The 21,778-nt window shown below is 41.9% G+C and overlaps 1 long non-coding RNA gene across 1 annotated transcript; it reads right to left on the bottom strand.

The window, feature by feature from the left end:
• Positions 4,238–21,778, bottom strand: LOC102158799. Its single transcript, XR_302530.3, has 3 exons — positions 20,108–21,778; positions 10,566–10,709; positions 4,238–6,180 (listed from the first exon to the last, which is right to left on the bottom strand). It is a non-coding gene; the product is annotated as an uncharacterized LOC102158799 (long non-coding RNA).

The following is a 21,778-nucleotide window of genomic DNA, read 5'->3' as shown; positions in this document are numbered from 1 at the left end:
CCCCCTCAATCTCTATGCAAAGTGAGATCACCAGCTCTGCAGCCCACCCAAGTAGTCCCTGCTCAGATCTCAGAATCAGATTTGAGAAATATTCCTCTTCCTTAATGGCATGATGTAATGAATGACCTCACCCTTCAGATAGGACCCTGCCTTTTCATGAAGAGGGATGCCCTTAAGCACAACAACACAATGTTCACGAAGTAAACTAGATGACCTGCCTAGTCTTGAGCTAGGAAAGGCCCCCAAAGACTTGGGCCTTCCCTGCAGTACCTCTAGGCAGGTCTGGATGAGGGGCCACCTTGGAGGGGCTGCTCTCCCTCTGCAGCACCTGCTTTGTATAACAGGAGGTGCCAAGCAGCATATGGCTTATGGCCTGCAAGCTTCAGAGAGCCCAGGAAAGAGCTTCCTTCAGGACATGCTTAGCTTCATGGCAGTACAGACCATAGGAAAGGGACCATGTGCCACAGAGAGTTGCCTTCAGGTCCAGGCAGCCAGCAATTCTCTTTTGTGTGGGTAGAAAGTTCTGCAGGTCTCACTGATCTTCTTGGCAGGCTAATGGGACAGGGAGAATGGGTACTTACACACCTGCTCTGATGGGGACTGAACCCCTGCCCTCTGCCAGGGCCTCAAAATACTTTTCTGCCTCTCCAGTTGTGCCACTTTCCTCCAGCACCAAGGGGGAGGGCTGGTCGGCCAAGTGAGGCGTCCCAGAACTTGTGCAGGAGGTCTGAAAGACTGCGGCCAGATGCCCTTCCACACGCTCTGGTCAGCATTGCTTACTTCATAGGTTACAGCTCTGGAGGTCATCACACATGCTTTTCACAAGCCTAGCTGGCTGTTGTGAGGGGGGAAAAATTATATAAGTCCAGCTTTAATACCCCTCCTGGAAAGAAGTGAGAGTACAAAGAAATATGCATGTACATATTCATATATATACACATTAATTTTAAGTACTTGTAAATTTTAAGAGCTCATTTTAAGAGTTCTTAGGCAAAATCACCCCCTCTTAATTGAATTTCCACTTCTTGAAGGTGGAAGAGATTCTGAGGGGAACCCTGGCTTCGGCTGGGAAGGAGGATCCCTGGAGGGAGCGTTCACTCAGTGTCCCTGGCCCGGGCCCAGATCGCCCCCTGGAGGCCTACTCCGCTCGGACAAGAGTTAAAGGATGGCCCATCTGCCTTCGGTTTGTAACTGCAGGACTTGGACACCCTTCTTGGTCCTCGCAGGAAGGCTGTGCGGACCCTCAGACTCGTGGGATCCAACCGCCCTCGAAGGGCCCTGCACCCCACTCGGCGGAGGCAGCTTTGCGGGGACTTATGGCCACCAGGTGGCGCGACGCGGCGGCTGGCGCGCCGCTCCGGGTGGGGGTCTGAGTGGAGGATCCGGGGTAACTGGCCTCCTGAGCCAACCCGCGCGACCGCATACCCAGAGCTGTCCCAAGCGCCCAGCGCCTGGGGCCACAGGGGATAGGCGGCTTCAACAGAGTTGTTGAACAGTCTTGTAACAGTATTTTTTCACCCCACCCACCACCCACCAAATCAATTTAAAAATAAACGATAAACTGATAAGGGAAGTTGTTGGCCACAAAGTACAGATCAGCTTGAATACAGGTAACAGCAGCTGTGTTGTTTAAGGAGCGTGGGTTCTAATTTGCTTAACGACCTTGGGCACATTATTTAACCTCCATCTCACCTTGTTGCCTCATCGGCAAATGCCAATAATTTACATAGAGCTTACATCATAGGGTTGTTGACAGGAATTAAATTGAATTAAATGTATGTAATATATGTACAGATTAAATCATATATACATATAAAATACATATTTACATCTATACATTATATAAAATACATAATTATATGTATAAATACATAAATATGTGACATAGTTATATGTCAAGCACAGAGTAAGCACTAATAATGTTAGCTATGTATTATATTTTAGTATGCAACTTCTACAAACTATTTATTTTTGTCTTTTTGCCTTTTCTAGGGCCGCACCTGCAGCATATGGAGGTTCCCAGGCTAGGGGTCTAATCAGAGCTGTAGCTGCCAAGCCTACACCACAGCCACAGCAACGTGGGATCCGAGCTGCATCTGCGACCTACACCACAGCTCATGGCAATGCCGGATCCTTAACCCACTGAGAAAGGCCAGGGATCAAACCTGCAACATCTTGGTTCATAGTCGGATTCATTAACCACTGAGCCACAATGGGAACTCTGACAAATTATTTATTTTTAAAAACATCTTTCATTCAAACAAGAGAAAGTCATACCTTGGGGGAGGGTTTGTTAATTTTTTTATGGAAATTTTCAATAGAGAAAATAGTATAATAAACCCCCATGGACCTATCACCTAGTTTCAATAATATCAACACATGGTCTGTTCTGTTTCATCTATACCCCACATCCTTTCCCCCTAGTCAGCTGCAAATCCCAAATGTCCTATCATTTCATTTGTAAATACTTGAATATTACACAGTAATTTTAGGGCTTAACGTTTATTTAATATTGTCTCAGTGCACAATTTGTTGTATTCATCAGTCCAGAGATTTCCCATAACACAAGAATTTTTTCCACACCAGCTTTTGACACAGAAATTGGAACTGAATATTAAACCAGTAACGAAAATTTTGGAGCAGCAGTTTCTGTGCTGGAAAAGTATTTCCACCTCTCAAGAGATATGTTCTCTCTCTATGGAAAGAACATTGTGTTCAGCCCCTGGCTCCCTCCCAGTGAGAATCCAAAGGCTGCTCTGTTATCCATCGTGACCTACCCAAGGCTGAATTAATGCAGTCAGGGAAGAAGATTTCTCTTAATTAGTCAGATTCCTGTACTCAGAGCAGGATATAATCCATTTTAAGAAGGAAAACACTTCTCCAGACACTTGGAGATTTTAGGATATATGCCCAATACTTCTGGATGGCATGTGTGCTTTATACAGTGCCAATGACACTTTCACACTGAAAGTTTAACCAAATTTTTCCCCTCAAGGCATTTTGGAACTGTGTTAACATTTTAAATTATTCATTTAAGACACACACACACACACACACACACACACACACACACACACACACACACCTGCCTAATATTCCTTACATTAAGAGCCCTTTGAGACAGAAGACAGAAACCGGGCAAATAATAAGGTTCTCATTCAGCTGTGAGCTTCTGAAATTCAGCACCACTGCTGGCTGTTAGCAAGACATACTGCCTGACTGACAATGCTGACGTGATGGGAGACAGGATCAGGCTACACTTGTATTTTTGAGCATCTTTGGAGACGGTTATCTTAATTTCTGTATAATAACAGTAGCCAGCATATGCCGTCTCAGATCTTGCACCAAAAAGATTTAATCCTTACAGCCCTATGAAGTTGGTATTATACCTACTTTGCAAAGGACACTGAAACTAAAATGCAAGGGAGTCCAGATGCACACACACACACACACACACACACTTTACTCCAATTTATAGTATAAATAGGCTAAGTGGATTCCCTCACTGAATCAACAGTGCTATACAACCTCAGTGCTGTTCTCTTACATTTATAAAGCTGGCATCTGTCTTCCTCTCATTCTCAAAACAGGAAAAAATGTGACCATGTTAAATCAAGCAGGGACATTATCTAGGCCTAGGGACTTAATTCCCAGTTCCTCCAATCTCTTTCAACGAACCGAGTGACCTAGCACCATTACACTTGTGATAATAATGGCCCCTTTTTCTGATCGTTATTCTCCAGTGTCTGGGTTAGGATCCTGAGAGTCTCATAATGATTAGTCTCTAATCCCTATGGCATCTGCACTTTGGGGATGAGACTCCATTAGGGATCAAGAGAGCTGAGCAGTGGTTGACTCTCTCCTGAGTCAAGCAAGGCAGAATGAAGGTCCAGAGAGGAGATGGTTTAGGATCATGTCCCCCAAAGCAGGGCAAGGAGGTGACCATGGCTGATAGTCAATGAACCAAAGCCCAGATCAAGAAGTCCTCAAGGAGTTCCCGTCGTGGCGCAGTGGTTAACGAATCCGACTAGGAACCATGAGGTTGCGGGTTCGGTCCCTGCGCTTGCTCAGTGGGTTAACGATCCGGCGTCGCCATGAGCTGTGGTGTAGGTCGCAGACTTGTCTTGGATCCCGCGTTGCTGTGGCTCTGGTGTAGGCCGGTGGCCACAGCTCCGATTTGACCCCTAGCCTGGGAACCTCCATATGCCGCGAGAGCGGCCCAAGAAATAGCAAAAAGACAAAAAAAAAAAAAAAAAAAAAAAAAAAAAAAAGAAGTCCTCAAGACCCTCTTCTTCTTTTAAAACCTTGATTTTTCTAGTAAATGTAATCATCTTCTTGTTACCATGGTGATTTGGGTGCATTCTTATGCCCTTGCATTAGACTTGTTGGTATACTTTCAGCCTCTCCACTAGATGACAAATTCTATGAAGGCAGATACTGACTTGTTCATCTTTTAATTCCTCAGTGCCCAGTCTTGTAGAAAGTAGGTGCCCAATAAATGTCGATGTGATGATTCAAATCACAGGGCAACTTTCTATTGACTTAACTTTGTTCTCTTGTACACCATCTGCAGCTAATATACATATTGGATTTTTTTTAGGTCATTCACAAATCATTCTGATGTTTTGATTGTTTTTAAATATAAACGCTCTAAATCCGAAAACTCCTTGCTAAGGGAAGGATGTGCTAGCTTAAAGGCTCACTGGGGTACTGTTAACTACAAAATTCAAAAACTACCAGAAGTTGAACTGGTGAAGAGAGTGGTTGCAAAATGTAACTCTTTACATCAGTCATCTATTTTCTCCTCCTTGGAGTCAATTGCTCTTGGGCTAAAGTAGAATGGCCTGCTTTGGTTACCGCCCTACAGTTAAATGAGGAAGAAGGCTGGAACTGACCTTTAGAGCTCAGTGTCACCCTTCCTGTTAGAAGTAGCCCTTTTGTGTGTGACAGCAAAGCCCTGGCAACAATGCAAAAGTGGAAGGTGTTATGGCCCATGGACCTGAAGGTTAGATGTGGGCATTCTTCCAATGACTGCTGCACTCCAAAGGGATCTGTTTCTCTTGCTGTCCCCAGCAGCCCAGAGTTTGGCTGCCTTTCTGAAAGTGTCCCTAATATTTCTTCCACCCTGTCCCACTGAGGCTTGCTGCTTGGCACACCCTGCATGGCATGCCCTCATCATTCATTTGTCCCCCTTGTCTAGCTGGGACAACTGCACTTCTTTTGAGAATGTGATGCTATCTTTGCAGTGGTTGGCAGGGGCCATGCAAGCTAGAGTGTCCCATTATCAACTAGACTGGCCTATGCCCTCTCCGTTTTGGTCTATTTCCCTAAAACACCTATTGCCCTTGGGCCACTTTCCTTTCAGGAATCTACAGTGGCTGTCCACTGTCGGCTGGGAAGGAAGAGATGGCACATCTGCTGATTCCCCACAGCCCCTGTGTACTAGGAGTGCTGGATGATTTACATGCTCTTTTCAAGCATTCAAGCCTGTGAGGTAAGGCTCACTGGGGTACTATTAACTATAGCTGCAGAGTCTGCATCATTCCTCAGATGCAGACTCTGCAGCTCAAGGAGGTTAAGAAACCTGCTCCACATCACACACTGGGTAAGAAGTAGAGCTAGGACCGACCCACATTCTCTCCTCAACATCGATTGCCTGGAACTCAAACATTTCCTCATGGGTGCCCTCACCCTCCAGTGCTTTAGAAAGAAATACTCTGCCCCAGTCAGATCAATCTCTGAAAGGCCCTCACATGCCATGTTCTTTCAGGCAATGAAGAAATTCTTGTCAGCCTTTAAGTACTGAAGATCCAAATATGTAAATGGCTTTCTCTACAACAGAGAAAGTGAATGGCAGGGTAAAAACTCCTAGGCTTCCACATGGATCGCCACCACATGGTCTACCTCAGAGCCAGCCTCTTGATAGTGCCTTTGAATCAAAATCACCAGAACACACCTAGAGTCAGCTGTGGGTTCACAGACGAGGTGCAATGAGAGAGACTGCATACCCTCCATAAGCCAGTGTGAAAAGGAGCTTAGGCCTGTGTTTGGTGATTCTGCAGATGGTTCAAGGAAGTGGGGCTATGCTCTGGTTTGGATGTTGTCAGGAAGCAGGGGTGATTCTAGGATTGGCAGCTTACTGTTTATCCAGGAGGCAGGAGGAACAAAGCAAGTCCACAGCTGTAAATGGAAAAGAAGCTGAGTTATTCATTGTTACCCAGGATAGCACAATGTTTGGTGGCCATTTTTGTGGTCCAATTTCTTGTTTTTGATTATGGTCAGACATGATTCCAGAGGGGCCTTGTTTTTGTCTAGATCCATCAGAGTCAGAGAGAGGTCTTGTCTGATATGGATGTTCAGTGAGACTGTGTTTAAGCAGAGTGTGCCCCAGAGTGGCCCACAGCGCTGGGCCAGGTGCTCTTCCTCTTCTCACTCTCTCCCTCTCTCTAGATGCTGCCAGCATTATGGTTCACAATTTGATTCCTCTATCTCCAGCCCTCTGCCCAGCCTCCTTTGGACCGAGTCTTTCCCTTCACTGAATTCTGCCTCTGACCCACAACTCAGCACTCAATGTGTGTGGACACTCTGTGTGCCCACAGAGGTGGAACCCATGCAGAGGGCTCAGGCATTTCCGATGAGTGTGCCCAGCCTGGGAGGGTTCATTGCTCCAGGAGCCCAAGCCAGCCAGCACTGGTAACCACCCTGCAAAGCATGATGGGGGAGAGGGAGGAAAAGCATTCTTCCTGCCCAAACAAATGTGCTGTGGCACTTCAGGAATCCACTTTGGAGCTCTGGCAGAGCAGTGAACACAGACAGTGCCCCTTGGCGCAGGCTTCCGCCACGATGCTGTGCTACGGCCTCACCCTGAACAGGACAGGGCTGGCTCCAAAATCACGTTTGTTTGTTTATTTTTACTTTTTATTTTTTTATTTTTTGCTTTCTAGGGCATTTGGAGGGCTAGGAGTTGAATCAGAGCTAGAGCTGCCAGCCTATGCCACAGCCACAGCAACACAGGATCCAAGCCACTGTCTGCGATCTACACCATAGCTCACAGCAACGCAGGATTCTTAACCCACTGAGCAAGGCCAGGGATCAAACCCGCAACCCCATGGTTCCTAGTCAGATTCCTTTCGGCTGCACCAGGACGGGAACTCCCAAAATAATGGGGTTTTTGTGCAGAGCTGGGGTTACTGGAGAATGAAAGATGGAACCATAGGAACCCACGTATGTCCACCCACTGGTAAGGCCTGAGGAGACAAAGTTTATGCCTTTTTGGTTTGTTTTACAAAGGCACTTAAAATAATGCGCACTTATTATAACAATTTAAACAAACTGAATTACAAAAAGATTAAAAAAAATAAAAATAATTCTCTTCCTCCTCTGTCCAACCCCATCTTCTTAACATAACTGGTGGAAGCATATTGGTGTGCATCACTAGTTTTTAAATACTTAAACACAGAATTACCTATTTAGAGTCTCTGTTTTGGTTTTTATAAAACCATGATCATTCCCTTCATATTGTTCAACATTTGCTTATTTTCACTTAACAATATGTCTACTACACCTTTCCAAGTCAAAACATACAAATGTGATTTGTTCTATTTGTTGACTACATAATATTCCATAGAATGGATGTGCCATGATTTACTAAATCAGCATGTTGTCAATTATGGCTCATGGTTATATCTTAACAGCTTTGTTTGCTAATTGTTTCATCTGGGATAGTCCTGTTTTGGCTGTGATCTCCCAAATAACACAGAACACAACTTAAAGACAAATTCCCCTCCTAGAACCTAACACATCACTACCTATACCCATCTCACATTTGACATGATATGCATATATATTTTTTTAATTTTGAAAATGCTCATAATGTCTTCTTATTTTCTAAAAGAAAGGTAGTTCTTAGAAAGAGAGGTTCATATTTGGCACAGTGACTGAGCAGGAGGAGATAATTTTTAATTTCCTAATCCCATATGGCCCAATATTTCTCCATATGCCAATCTCCCTCCCAACACGTGCATCATACTTCCCTATGGAAATATCCTTGTATCACTATAGAAATCTTTTAAATTCTACCTGCACACCATAAAATTATTAAAGTTTCAGAGTGAGGCTGCTTAATCCAACACCTTCATTTTGAAGATGAATAAAGTGAGGCTTGAAGGAGTTAATAATTTGGCCAAAGTCACATACTTAGCAAAGCAGCTGAGGCTGGGACCTCTGCAGGGCTCTCTCTACTGCAGAAGACAACCCCTCCAGGACTTGGGGTGGTTGAGGCACAGCACACAGGCAATGGTATTTTGTCTTTTTTTTTTTTTTAGGGCCACACCCATGGCATATGGAGGTTCCTAGCCTTGGGTTCTAATTGGAGCTGTTGCTGCCAGCCTACGCCACAGCCACAGCAACACCAGATCCGAGCTGTGACCTACACCACAGCTCACAGCAACGCCAGATCCTTGACCCACTGAGAGAGGCCAGGGATTGAACCCACGACCTCATGGTTCCTGGTCGGATTCGTTTCTGCTGCGTCACGATGGGAACTCCAGCAATGGTATTTTTATATGAGGAGGATTTAAAGATAGTTCATTTCTTTTTCTCAACAACTTTTAAACAAGTGACTGATTAGTGCCACTTAGCACCCATTCCTCTGAAGAAAGACCTTTGCACCAGACCCCAAGTCTATAATTTGTTTTTCCCCAGGAGCTCTGTTCTTGCTTCAGCTTGCAGTTTCTCTGCCTCCAGTAGCTAACTGAGTAATGAATACCCCTCTCTTCTTGCATTCTCAATTGATCCTTGGCATTCCTGTGTATCCTGGTCTGAAATTGAGACTGCTCACTATCTGGTTATATAGGGATGAAATACACCAGATGTGGCCAGAGAGGAAACGCTTGTCAGGAGTGAATCTGGATTTGTAGAGCCTGAAGATTATAAAAATTTTGAGATCATATTTAATGGAAAATAATACAAATATCTTATTTTTGCTATTTGTACAAAAACATATGAACACATCACTAGGTCTCCTCCCAATGCCTTAGAAAGAACCAGACCCTGGCAAGTAAGGGGTGCAAAAGTTTAATTTACTTTAGCTAAAGAGTAAAATTTTCCCCGGGCCTTATATGAAGGAAAGTAGGACAAACCTAAGGTACTCTTTCTAATCCCTCACACATATTTGGACAATGCTGCCCAGACCCCTCCAAGGAAGAAGTGCTTATAGAAACTGGAAGCCCCAGAGTTTTCAGTACAGTTTCTGTTTCAAATATTTTATCACGCTACGTGTCAAAACTAACTCTTAAAGATGCATCTTAACTTCAAAAAATATAGGTGATAATGCTACTGAATGGAAGTACAAAAGACAAAACAAAGCCAAGAAAATACGTACACACACCCCCAAGTACAAAGAGGAACAGACCTACCAATTGTTTCCTATGGATGTTTTGTTTTCTGTCTCAGAAAGGAAAGAATGAACTCAAAAAGACAATAACAGCACACAGCCTCTGCAGCACACAGATGCACAGACATTCCATCTGCTAAGAAAACAGCAGGAATCTTTCAGGAAATCCTCTCCCCTTATTGGGGCGCAATCATTACGTTGCCATGAAAATCTTGCCTTCTTAAGACTTATGTTGGATAAGAAATTAAAACACTTGGAAAGGAGAGGGTAAGTTAAAAAGACTGGATAATCTCTCTCTAGTTTCTCTGCTCAACTTGTTATTCCACAATAACCAGACCCAAGATTTCACAGCACAATACTGAGGCAGCTGTGCAGGACTTCCATGCCAAAAACTGAGGAAACTCTTCCAGACTTCTCCAGGGCTGTCAGGGAACACATGTGCAGTGAAGAGCTGTTTACCAAGCATTTATGAATCATCCATGTGGGTCAGCAAAGAAGATTTCTCCTACTTCTCAGGAGATACCCTCTATCTGAGAGATAATGACACATATCTAGCGCTCCCAGGGTTAGCCCAGTGCAATCCTTGTCTGTTCAGTAACTGTAACAGTGATCATCGTAACAGTTGTAACTACTGTTTATTGAGACTCACTATATGCTCTAAATGTATTATCTCCAATTCTATAGCAACTTATCACTATTCTTATTTTACCTAAAAGAAAACAAACTTAGAGATATCAAGAAACTTACCCACTGTCATACAGCTAGTAAGTGCTAAAGGTGGTACTCAAACCAGTTCTATTAAACTGCAGAGGCCATTCATTTAATCACTGTGCTTTCCTGTCTCTTTTAATGGGCAACAGATGGATTGCTGAGATATTAACTCAAGAAGAAAAAAATAAGCAGAATTCAGTTAAACATATGCATAAAGATGAGCCAATCCCTGCTTAGAGCTGACGTCAACAGAAACACTGCTTTAGGCCACACTCCATTCCCTTACCAGTCCTAGAATCAGAATCACCTGGACACTTGCGAAAAAGGTCAATTCTTGGGCTCACCCCTAGACTAAGAATCTCTGGGAATGGGGCCTAAGAAACTTCATTTTACATGCCTACCACTCACCCACTCCCAGGCAATTCTACAGCATAGTGAATTTAAGAACAGCTTGGCTCACCTGGAAGAACCAATTTATATCCATTGTCCTGGCATAATTATCAATAGTGCCCCTGTTTATTCTCTCAAGTGTTCCAGTTTAGACGATCTGCATATACAGTCAGTCTTCTGTATCTGTGGGTTCCACATTCATGGATTCAACCAACTACAGATCAAAAATATTCAGGAAAAAAAGCTTTCAGAAAATGCCAAAAAGCAAAACTTGAATTTGCTATGCTGGCAACAGTATACATAGCATTTACACTGTCTCTACAACTATTTACATGGTATTAACACTGTATCAGATATTACAATTAACCTAGAGATAATTTAAAGTGTACAGAAGGATGTGCATAGGTTATATGCAAATACTACGTCATTTTATATAAGAGACTTGAGCATCCTCAGGTTTTGGTAGCCACAATGTCTCACAGAATCAATTCCTCTGGGAGACTTAAGAGACAACTGTATGTATTTCTATATTTTTGTACCAAAATCAGATCACATTGTACATGGTATTTTAATTTTTTTTTTTTTTTTTTTTTTTTTTGCTTGTTAGGGCCACACCCACTGCTTCACGATGGGAACTCCCTTAAATGTTGTTTTGTTTTTTTAATTTCACTACTACTTTCCATATAAATACAATTTTATCTTTCTTTTTTTTTTTTTTTTGTCTTTTTTGTTGTTGTTGTTGTTATTGTTGCTATTTCTTGGGCCGCTCCCGCGGCATATGGAGGTTCCCAGGCTAGGGGTTGAATCGGAGCTGTAGCCACCGGCCTACGCCAGAGCCACAGCAACGCTGGATCCGAGCCGTGTCTGCAACCTACACCACAGCTCACGGCAACGCCGGATCGTTAACCCACTGAGCAAGGGCAGGGATCGAACCCGCAACCTCATGGTTCCTAGTCGGATTCGTTAACCACTGCGCCACGACGGGAACTCCAATTTTATCTTTCTAATACTAATCCATATTCAATTTCCTCAGTCATCCCTAAAATGTCCTATACATCTGGTTTAAACTATTCACACATTACATCATAATAATTTTCTCTTCTGGAGTTCCCATCGTGGTGCAGCTGAAACTTATCTGACTAGAAACCATGAGGTTGTGGGTTCGATACCTGGCTTTGCTCAGTGGATTAAGGATCTAGTGTTGCCATGAGCTGTGGTGTAGGTCACCGACAAGGCCAGATCCCGAGTTGCTGTTGCTGTGGCTGTGGCACAGGCCAGCAACTACAACTCTCATTAGACCCCTACCTAGCCTGGGAACCTCCATATGCTGTGGGTACGGCCCTAAAAAGACCAAAAAAAAAAAAAAAAAAAAGTTTCCTCTTCTAAAATAGTAACAGTTTGGAGTTCCTATGCAGATTAGTGGGTTAAGGACCTGGCATTGCCATTGCAGCAGCTCGGGTTGCTCCTATGGCACAGGTTTGACCCCTGGCCCCGTTTCTGTGTAACAAGTGCAGCCAAAAAGTAATTGAAAAAATTAAAGGTCAGATGTGCTATGGGCTGTGCCACCTTTTAGATTTTTCTGGATACTCTTTTATGGTGTTGATTAGTTTTCCCCCGCTTTTCCATATTGCTTATCAACTGGAAATGAAAGTTTTATGGAGCCACCTATGATGTATAGTTTTATGGCTATACATCATAGGTGGTGTTGTTTACCTCATTTCTGTAGCACATCAGAAAACATGTAACATTTGGTTGTCCTACCATTAGTGATGCTAAGATCAACCACTAGCTGAAGGTGATCCCATGATGGGACAGTTACAGCTCTCCCTTCCAGCTAGGAAATAATCTGAATGGTATCACTTTGGCTCTATATGAACAGTTTCCCATCACCTTGATGCTTTCAACACCGTTGATAATTGTTGCCTGACTTTAACGGTGCTGTAAATTGTTGATTTGCTATCAACCTTACTACATTATTGGGAGATACTGTTTAGTAAAATAGAGATTTTTTTTCCCTCCTCATCTGGGACCATTTGGTTACCACACACACACACACACACACACACATCAAATTAAGGAGCTAGTTTAGTTTAATAGCTGCTTGGGTCCAATTTCAAGAGAGTGAGCGTTTTCTGGAAGAGTCTAGTGGTTGGAGGAGAACTAAACAATGCCAAAAAGTTTGGCCACACTGGGCACAGGCATGATCGGCAACCAGAAATATTCCACTAAGAATCTAAAATCTGGCTCAGACGAACCTATCTGCAAAACAGAAACACACTCGCAGACGTGGACAGCAGAATTGTAGTTGCCAAGGAGGAAGGGGATGGACTGGAAGTTTGGGGTTAGTAGATGCAAACTGTTATGTTAAGGCAATGTGGTCCTGCAGTATAGCACAGGGAACTATGTCCAATCACTTGTGATGGAACATGACTAAAGATAATACGAGAAAAAAAAATGTATATATCATATATGACTGGGTCGCATTGGTGTATAGCAGAAATCAACAGGACAGTATAAATCTACTATAATAAAAAATTTTAATTACATATAAATATTCCACTGAAAACAGTAACCATGTTAAGTGTTGACCTCAGCTAATTATAATTTTCACATCTGACCCTCAAGCCACAGTCCTGTATTGCATTTCTATGAGCTCAAGCAGTTCTTGAAAAGTTCAAACAGTGATAACAATCACTTCGTTATGATAGGATACACTCTGTTGCCTCTCAAAAAAGAGCTTTCAGTAAGCAGAGGCAGAGCTCTTCTAGATAATGGACTCTCAACAACCAGGAGCACTGTATCAAGCTATGGGGTAATGGTTCTTTGTATTGAGTCTGACATGTGATGTAGGACTTTAGAAAGGGTTAGTTATTTCTAAGGACACCATGGCATGTTCAACAGTATCTCTCATCCACGTGCTTTTCTTATACCAGGGGTGTGGCCAAAAAAATAGTAATAAAATAAGTAGCTTTAAAAGAAAAATGTGTGCACTTTGGAACTCTCATAGGTTGGAATCCTGGTTCTACCACTTAATGGCTGAGCAACCTTGGATAAGTTACTTTACATCTCCCCATCTTTATAATATAGACCTCATTTGACTGTCATAAGAATCACCTAACACATGTATTTAACAGGATGCCTAACATACATAAATTCTCAGTAAATGTTAGCTCTTGTTATTAAATGTTAAATGAGCAACCTTTTCTTATCTCAGTTTAATTTCATCTTATTGTTTCCAAGCCAGGGCCGCAGCCTGTCAAGATAATTTTTAATCTTGATTCTGTGGTCTTCCTTTTAGATTTCTGTTATCTTCTCCTTGACAAGCATGCCTACTCGTTCTTTCAGTCACAAAGTTAGGCAAGGTCTGTGGCTTTGGCACCAATAGAGATAGCCCTAATCTGTGAAGATAATTTTGTGCAGGAGGTTGACTCTGAAAGGAGGGGTAAAGGAACCACAAAGGATCCTGTCCTTATGGAGTTCAAAGTCTAATGACCTCTTTCACAAATGAAAAAAAGAAAAAAAGGGTCACTGCAACACTACTCAAGGTCCCCTCTATGACAATTTAGTTTTAAAAGGATAAATGAGATACAAAGAAATGTTGACCTCTACATTTTATAGATTAATAGACAACTGAGGCTCAGGCCATTTTTTAAGGACTTGCTTATTAGGCTTATAGAGCTAATAAAGGACAGAGTGAGGCCATGAACCTATTATTTCTCACTCCAAATTCTACACTCCTTCCCCCTCAGCCCTCTTCTTTCTAAGGGTATGGAAACCAAAATGGAAAAGAGCTTCCTATGAACTCAAGTGATCACACAGCTGGCATACAGTTCTGCTTGCCACATCTCAGAACCTGAAAAGCCATAGAAAAAGAATGATTAAATGATGAAAGAGGAGTTCCCGTCTTGGCGCAGTGGTTAACGAATCCGACTAGGAACCACGAGGTTTCGGGTTTGGTCCTTGCCCTTGCTCAGTGGATTCACGATCTGGCGTTGCCGTGAGCTGTGGTGTAGGTTGCAGATGCAGCTCAGATCCCGCATTGCTGTGGCTCTGGCGTAGGCTGGCAGCTACAGCTCCGATTAGACCCCTAGCCTGGGAACCTCTATATGGTGCAGGAGTGGCCCAAGAAATGGCAAAAAGATGAAAAAAAAAAAAAAAAAGATGAAAGAAATTAGGGTCTTTGGTGAAAGAAGTGCAACTTCATTAAAATAAACTTAAAAAAATAAGACAGAATATTAGAACTCTTCAGCCTAGAAATATTACAACTGAGGAAAAAAAATTCTATCAAATGCAGACTGATAGAACTAAGGTTGACAGGCACTGTCCACTATAATCTAGTTGGCACCTTTCAAAGTCTTGTAAAAGTACTTCTTCACAAAGCAGAGATTATCAACCTCTGTATTTTCATGAAGTAGCCAGAAATATTCAGGCAGGCATTCTTCATATCATTAAGTTTCTGGAAAATATTATAAATTCATCACTAGAAATTAAATTGTTTTCCCATTGTTTCCCATTTCCCAGCAGTATGATGAAGGGTCCTGACCAAGAGATAATTGTGTTAAATAAATCAGATATGGCCAACATGTGTTAAAATCCAATTCTATGACTTCAAAACTTCCTATTCACCAAAAATAAGAGGGTCTATATGTACCACATCCTGGTGGTATAAGAGGTCTCCATTTACTCTAAGAGCTATATAAAAATATACACAATTTGATTATATTCAATATTAAAGTTCCATCATATATACTTCTTTTAAACTAACAGTTAAAATTAACTTTGCCCACCTTTAGAATTTAGAAGGGCTTTTATTGATGTATAGTGAGACAAGTTTAAAAAAAAAAAAAAAAAAAAAGCTGTCCGGGAGCTCCCTGGAGGCCTAGTGGTTAAAGATTCCATGTTGTCACTGCTGTGGCTCACATTTGATCCCTGGCCTGGGAACTTTTGCATGCCACAGGCATGGATCAAAAAAATAAATAACTGTCCAGACTGGTTGAAATAATCTGAATCACCAGCTTGCTGAATCGTCTATTACCTGAACTATACTACTTTTTACCTATAAAATTTATTGGTATTGCTGAAAAATTCTCAAAGGGGCAGCTGAACATAGATGTGAAATGACAGTGATTGAGTTGTGGCAGCCTGTATGTCCTTCCCAAGTGTCAGTCCCACTTGAGTATAGAGGCCCTCTCAAATGGAACTGCCCCACTTCTCCTAAAGATCTATATTGCCATCAAAAGTACTTATATAGGAGTTCCTGCTGTGGCACAGTGGAAATGAATCCGACTAGTATCCATGAGGATGCAGGTTTGATCCCTGGCCTCAGGTGGGTTGGAGATCTGGTGTTGCCGTGAGCTGTGGTGTAGGTAACAGACTTGGCTCAGAGCCCACGTTGCTATGGCTGTGGTGTAGGCTGGCAGCTGTAGCTCCGATTTGACCCCTAGCCTGGGAACTTCCATATGCTGCAGGTGCGACCCTAAAAAGAAAAAAAAAGTGCTTATATATATATTTTTTTCATTGTAAGGTAAGTAGGTCAGATATTATTATTGTTCTCATTTCACACAGAGAAATCTAAGGTTTAAGTGTTCCTTTAAATGGCCTGCTCAAGGTCATATAGCTCATTAGTGGCACAGCTGGGACAAGAAGTCAGGTCTTAAAACTTCTAACCCAGTGTTCTATTATACAATATTATCTCAAAGTTACTAGGTTTTTTTTTTTTTTTTTTTTTTGTCTTTTTGCCATTTCTTGGGCTGCTTCTGCAGCACATGGAGGTTCCTTTGCTAGGGGTTGAATTGGAGCTGTAGCCACCAGCCTATGCCACAGCCACAGCAACGCGGGGATCTGAGCCGCATCTGCAACCTACACCACAGCTCACGGCAACACTGGATCCCTAACCCACTGAGCAAGGCCAGGGATGGAACCCACAACCTCATGGTTCCTAGTCGGATTCGTTAAACACTGTGCCACAACAGGAACTCCAGGAATTATTTTTGATTTATTTAAAAAAAAAAACCAGAATGTAATAAGAGTTCTGTTTCTGTCCCTTTATTCCAATACAATATCTTGGGATGTGTATAAACTGTGCTTAAATGAAAAACACCACTCCCTTACTGGTACCAAAACAGACATACTGATTAATGGAACAGAACAGAGAACCCAGAAATATACCCAGACACCTATGGTCAATTAATCTTTGACAAAGGCGGCAAGAATATAAAATGGGAAAAAGTCTTTTCAGCAAGCGGTACTGGGAAAACTGGACAGCCACATGTAAATGAATGAAACTGGAACATACCCTCACACCACCTACAAAAATAAACTCGAAATGACTTAAGACTTAAACATAAGCCAAGACACCATCAAACTCCTACAAGAGAATATAGATGTCAGAATTTTTTCCTAGAAGAGAAGATGTCAGAAAAAATTCTCTACCATCAACTGCACACATGTTTTCTCAGGTCAGTCTTCCAAGGCAACAGAAATAAAAACAAAAATCAACCAAGGGGACCTAATCAAACTGACAAGTTTTGCACAGCGAAGAAAACCATAAAAAAACAAAACAAAACAAAGACAACCTATGGAATGGGAGAAAATAATTTCAAATGATGCAACTGACAAGGGCTTAATCTCCAAAACATACAAACAACTCATACAACTCAACAGTAAAAGAATAAACAACCCAAATGAAAAATGGGCAGAAGACCTAAATAGACATTTCTCCAAAGAAGATATACAGATGGCCAACAAGCACATGAAAAAAATGCTCATCATCACTGATTATTAGAGAAATGCAAATCAAAACTACTATGAGGTACCACCTCACTCCAGTCAGAATGGCCATCATTAATAAGTCCACAAATAACAAATGCTGGACGGGGTGCAGAGAAAAGGGAACCCTCCTACACTGTTGATGGGAATGTAAATTGGTACATCCACTATGGAAAACAGTAAGGAGGTACCTTAGAGATCTATACATAGAACTACCATATGACCCAGCAATCCCACTCTTGGGCATATATCCATACAAAATTTTCCTTGAAAAAGACACATGCACCCCTATGTTCACTGCAGCACTATTCACAACAGCCAAGACATGGAAACAACCTAAAAGTCCATTGACAGGTGAATGGATTAAGAAGATGTGGTATAATGGAGTTCCCATCGTGGCTCAGTGGTTAACAAATCCGACTAGCAACCATGAGGTGGAGGGTTCCATCCCTGGCCTTGCTCAGTGGGTTAAGGATCCAGCATTGCCATGACCTGTGGTGGAGGTCGCAGATGTGGCTCGGATCTGGCATTGCTGTGGCTCTGGCGTAGGCTGGCGGCTACAGCTCCAATTAGACCTCTAGCCTGGGAACCTCCATATGCCTTAGGTGTGGCTCTAGAAAGACAAAAAAAAAAAAAGAGAGAGAGAGAGATGTGGTATATATACATAATGGAATACTACTCAGCCATAAAAAGAACAAAATAATGCCATTTGCAGCAACATGGATGAACTAGAGACACTCATACCAAGTGAACTAAGTCAGAAAGAGAAAGACAAATACCATTGGATATCACTTACATCTGGAATCTAATATATGGCACAAAGGAACCTTTCCAAAGAAAAGAAAATCATGGACTTGGAGAACAGACTAGTGGTTGCCAAGGGGGAGAGGGAGGAAGTGGGATGCACTGCGAATCTGGGGTTAATAGATGTAAACAATTGCATTTGGAATGGATGAGCAATGAGATTCTGCTGTATAGCACTGGGAACTATATCTAATCACTTATGATGGAGCATGACCATGTGAGAAAAAAGAAAGCATATATGTGTGTGTGACTGGGTCACCTTGTTGTACAGTAGAAAATTGACAGAATGAATGCTGTAAACCAGCTATAACAGAAAAAAAGAAAAATCATTAAAAAAAAAATAAAAGAAAAATACCTCTCCTTCCTGCAGTTTACCCAGCCAACTATCTGCCAGATATTTCTTCTAAGAAACTTTGGGAGATGACAATATGTATACATGATCAAAGCAGGACTTGGGGTTGATATAGTATGACTGATCCAGATAAGACTATAATCCAGGTTTTCACAGTTAAGTCTCTCCCACTTAACAGAGCTGTTTTCAAAATGCCTATGATCAATCTTTCTGGCCTCTAGATAGCCAACTGTTCAGTGAGATTTTTCTGTGAACACAAACATCTAGATTCTTCTCAAAGCTTCGGGGTGAGGGGACATAAAAGTTTTAACTACCGTGCTTCTTTTTTCTAAGTCTCAAAAGTTAGGATCTGGTGTACTCATGTATTTCCCCTCATCACTGCAGTCTAACTCATATCCTGGGCCCATCCACCTAAGTAAGAGATGGTTGGTGCCATCCAGGAATCCCATGGACTCAACTACTATTGCTTAGCAATCACCTCCTCAGCTAGCTTTATGCTGGGATGGAAAGTCCTCCCCCTAAATCAAGGTACCTCTCTGACCTAAAACCATTTTTAAGGTTTGTCACATAGAGGGTGAGGGAAGAGGAAATTGGATTAAGGGAGTCAAACATTATGAAGGAGGAGTTCCTGTTGTGGCTCAGTGGGTTAAGAACCCAACTAGTATACATGAGGATGTGGGTTCAATCCCTGGCTTCACTCAGTGGGTTAAGGATGTGGCACTGCCATGAGCTGTGGCTCAGATTCAGCACAGCCGTGGCTGTGGCACAGGCCAGTAGCTGCAGCTCTGATGTGGTCCCTGGCCCAGGAACTTTCATACACCGTGGGTGCATCCCTAAAACAAAAACAGAAACAAACAAAAGATCATGAAAGAACTCAAACTTCCATCCATAAGATAAATAAGTACTAGGGACTTAATGTACAACACGATAAATGTAACACTGTTTGTTACACAGTATATATGACAGTTGTTAAGAGAGTAAACCCTAAAGGGTCTCAACACAAGTAAAGTTTTGTTTTCTTATTTTTCTATTTTCTATCTATAAGAGATGATGAAAGTTTACTGAACTTATTGTGGTAATCATTTCAAGATGTAAGTCAAATCATCATTCTGCATGCCTTAAACTTATATAGTGCTGCATGTCAATTATACTCCAAAAATTGAAGAAAAAAATAATAATGTGAAGTGACAGAAATTTTAGCTAAGGCTTTAGTGGTGATAATCATATTGTAATGCATAAATGTATCAAATCAACTCATTGTGTACCTTATACAATGTTATATATCAATTATAATTACAAACTCTTTTTTAAAAGATCATCACATGAGCATTCATGATGCAAGAAGATACTGGGTAGCCTAATCCTCTCCTTGATTAACTAAGACTGTTACAAAAGCGAAGTTACTTCCAATAAGAATAATTAATCTGATCCATTTAAGAAAGCTATCTGCATAATTCAGGCAGGAATAAAACAATTACTCAATAACAATTTTACCTATTGATTCTCTTTTTTTTTTCTTCTGAGATAGGAATGGAGAGTGTGCCCTGAGAACACTTGGAAGGAACTGTTCACTTGGTTACTGAGAGAGGCTGTAGGATGGGCCTCACATTGCCTGGATTTTCTGGTCAGGCTCACTAGGAGGTTGGGACTGGGTTCTACATTTGGCAGTAGGTGGGGCTATGAATTACCTTCCCTGCCCTGGCACAGCAGCAGGAAAGTAGCCAGGGCCTGCATGGCTTGTTGTTTGGGAACCTGAATCAGGCAGCCGAGAGTGTGCACTGAATTCCCTGGTCAGGTAAGGCCGCTGCTTTTGCTCCAAGAGTCACAACTGCTGGGTTAAAAAACAATCAGAAAAAATATCACCATCAAGTAAAACTGTGTTCTTGAGCAAACCATGTCATCTAGCCTAAACACTACATCATAGCCCATGGCACAGCTCTGGGTTACAGCTCGATCCAATGGCGAGTAGGTTGATGCTGGAGCTCCAAGAGGTAATCCCTGTGCATTTTCAGGGTCTTGCTCTAGAATTTAGAAACCATGTGATCTTCATTCACACATAATGGAAATAACTCCCCAAAGCAGTCCTGCCTTCCTCTGAAACATAATAAACTAAGGAAAATAACAGGTTTTACTGATTCCGAGACTAGAGTTTTGAGTAGTAACTGTAGGGAGCAAGGGTTATTACACAGCAGGAGAAAGTTTAACAGGGGGTAGAACTATTTTAGTCTTTCTAGTCAAGTGGTAGAAATTTCAGCTCAAATATTAGATTTTGCTGAGAAATATCACAGCACTAAATAGACAATCATACAAGGGCTTTGTGGGACAAGTCTGAGTTTATATTAGCAACAGCCCTGTAGATACTTGTAACAGTCTAGCAAGAAAAGCTCTACCATGACTGAAGTCACTGGCATTTGCATCAGTCATATTATTTTGTATTAGGCAGAAAAAGTTTAGGTTTTATTATTTACATATAAGTGACTGAAAAAAAATTTCAGTATTGTCACTTTGTAGTTGAGCAGGATGCCATGGCACATTCCTGGGACAGACACCTCCCCCAACCCCGCCCCCATCCCCCACCTGCCTTGTGTTTATAGAAAAACTTTAGCCTCCTAGGCCTTCCCCAAGTTTCAAAGAATAAATTAAATCAGATAAGTGAGAAAATGCAGAAAACAAAGGAAAACAGTCAAGTAAGACAAAATAATGATATTTTAGTCATTAAACACAGTCAAGGACTTTCAGTTCCTCCTTAAGGACTGTGGATAATATCCTAAGCCAAATTCTTTCAGCTGTTTTGCAGATTCTGAAACCCTTACCAGGAAGAACTTTGTATGCTGCCCACAAGTTCATAGACCCCAGATTAGTTGGAACCAGAAAGTTGATGATGCTGACTTCCAATGACCTCGCTACCAACCAATCAGAAGAATGTCCATGAGTTTGGGGTGGGAGTGGATTGGGAGGGAGTTTGGGATTAGCAAAGGCAAACTATTATATATTGGATGCATAGCACAGGAAACTGTATTCATTATCTTGTGATAAACCATAATGGAAAAGATTAAGTATACATATAGAGTAAGTCTACAACTGAGTCACTTTGCTGAAAAGCAGAAATTAACACAACATTGCAAATCAACTACAATAACATTTAATTTAAAAAAATTTTAAAGGAAAAATGTCCATGAGCTGATCACACATCCTGCAACCCTCTCCTTCACCCTGTCATTAAAAACCTTTCCCTATGGAGTTCCTGTCATGGCTCAGCAGAAACGAATCTGACTAGCATTCATGAGGACACAGATTCGATCCCCGACCTTGTTCAGTGGGTTAAGGATCCGGCGTTGCCGTGAGCTGCGGTGGAGGTC

The sequence above is a fragment of the Sus scrofa genome, chromosome 3 (genome assembly GCF_000003025.6).
Source record: "Sus scrofa isolate TJ Tabasco breed Duroc chromosome 3, Sscrofa11.1, whole genome shotgun sequence".
Classification (NCBI taxonomy): Eukaryota; Metazoa; Chordata; class Mammalia; order Artiodactyla; family Suidae; genus Sus; species Sus scrofa.
This window is presented reverse-complemented; position numbering and strand designations above follow the sequence as displayed.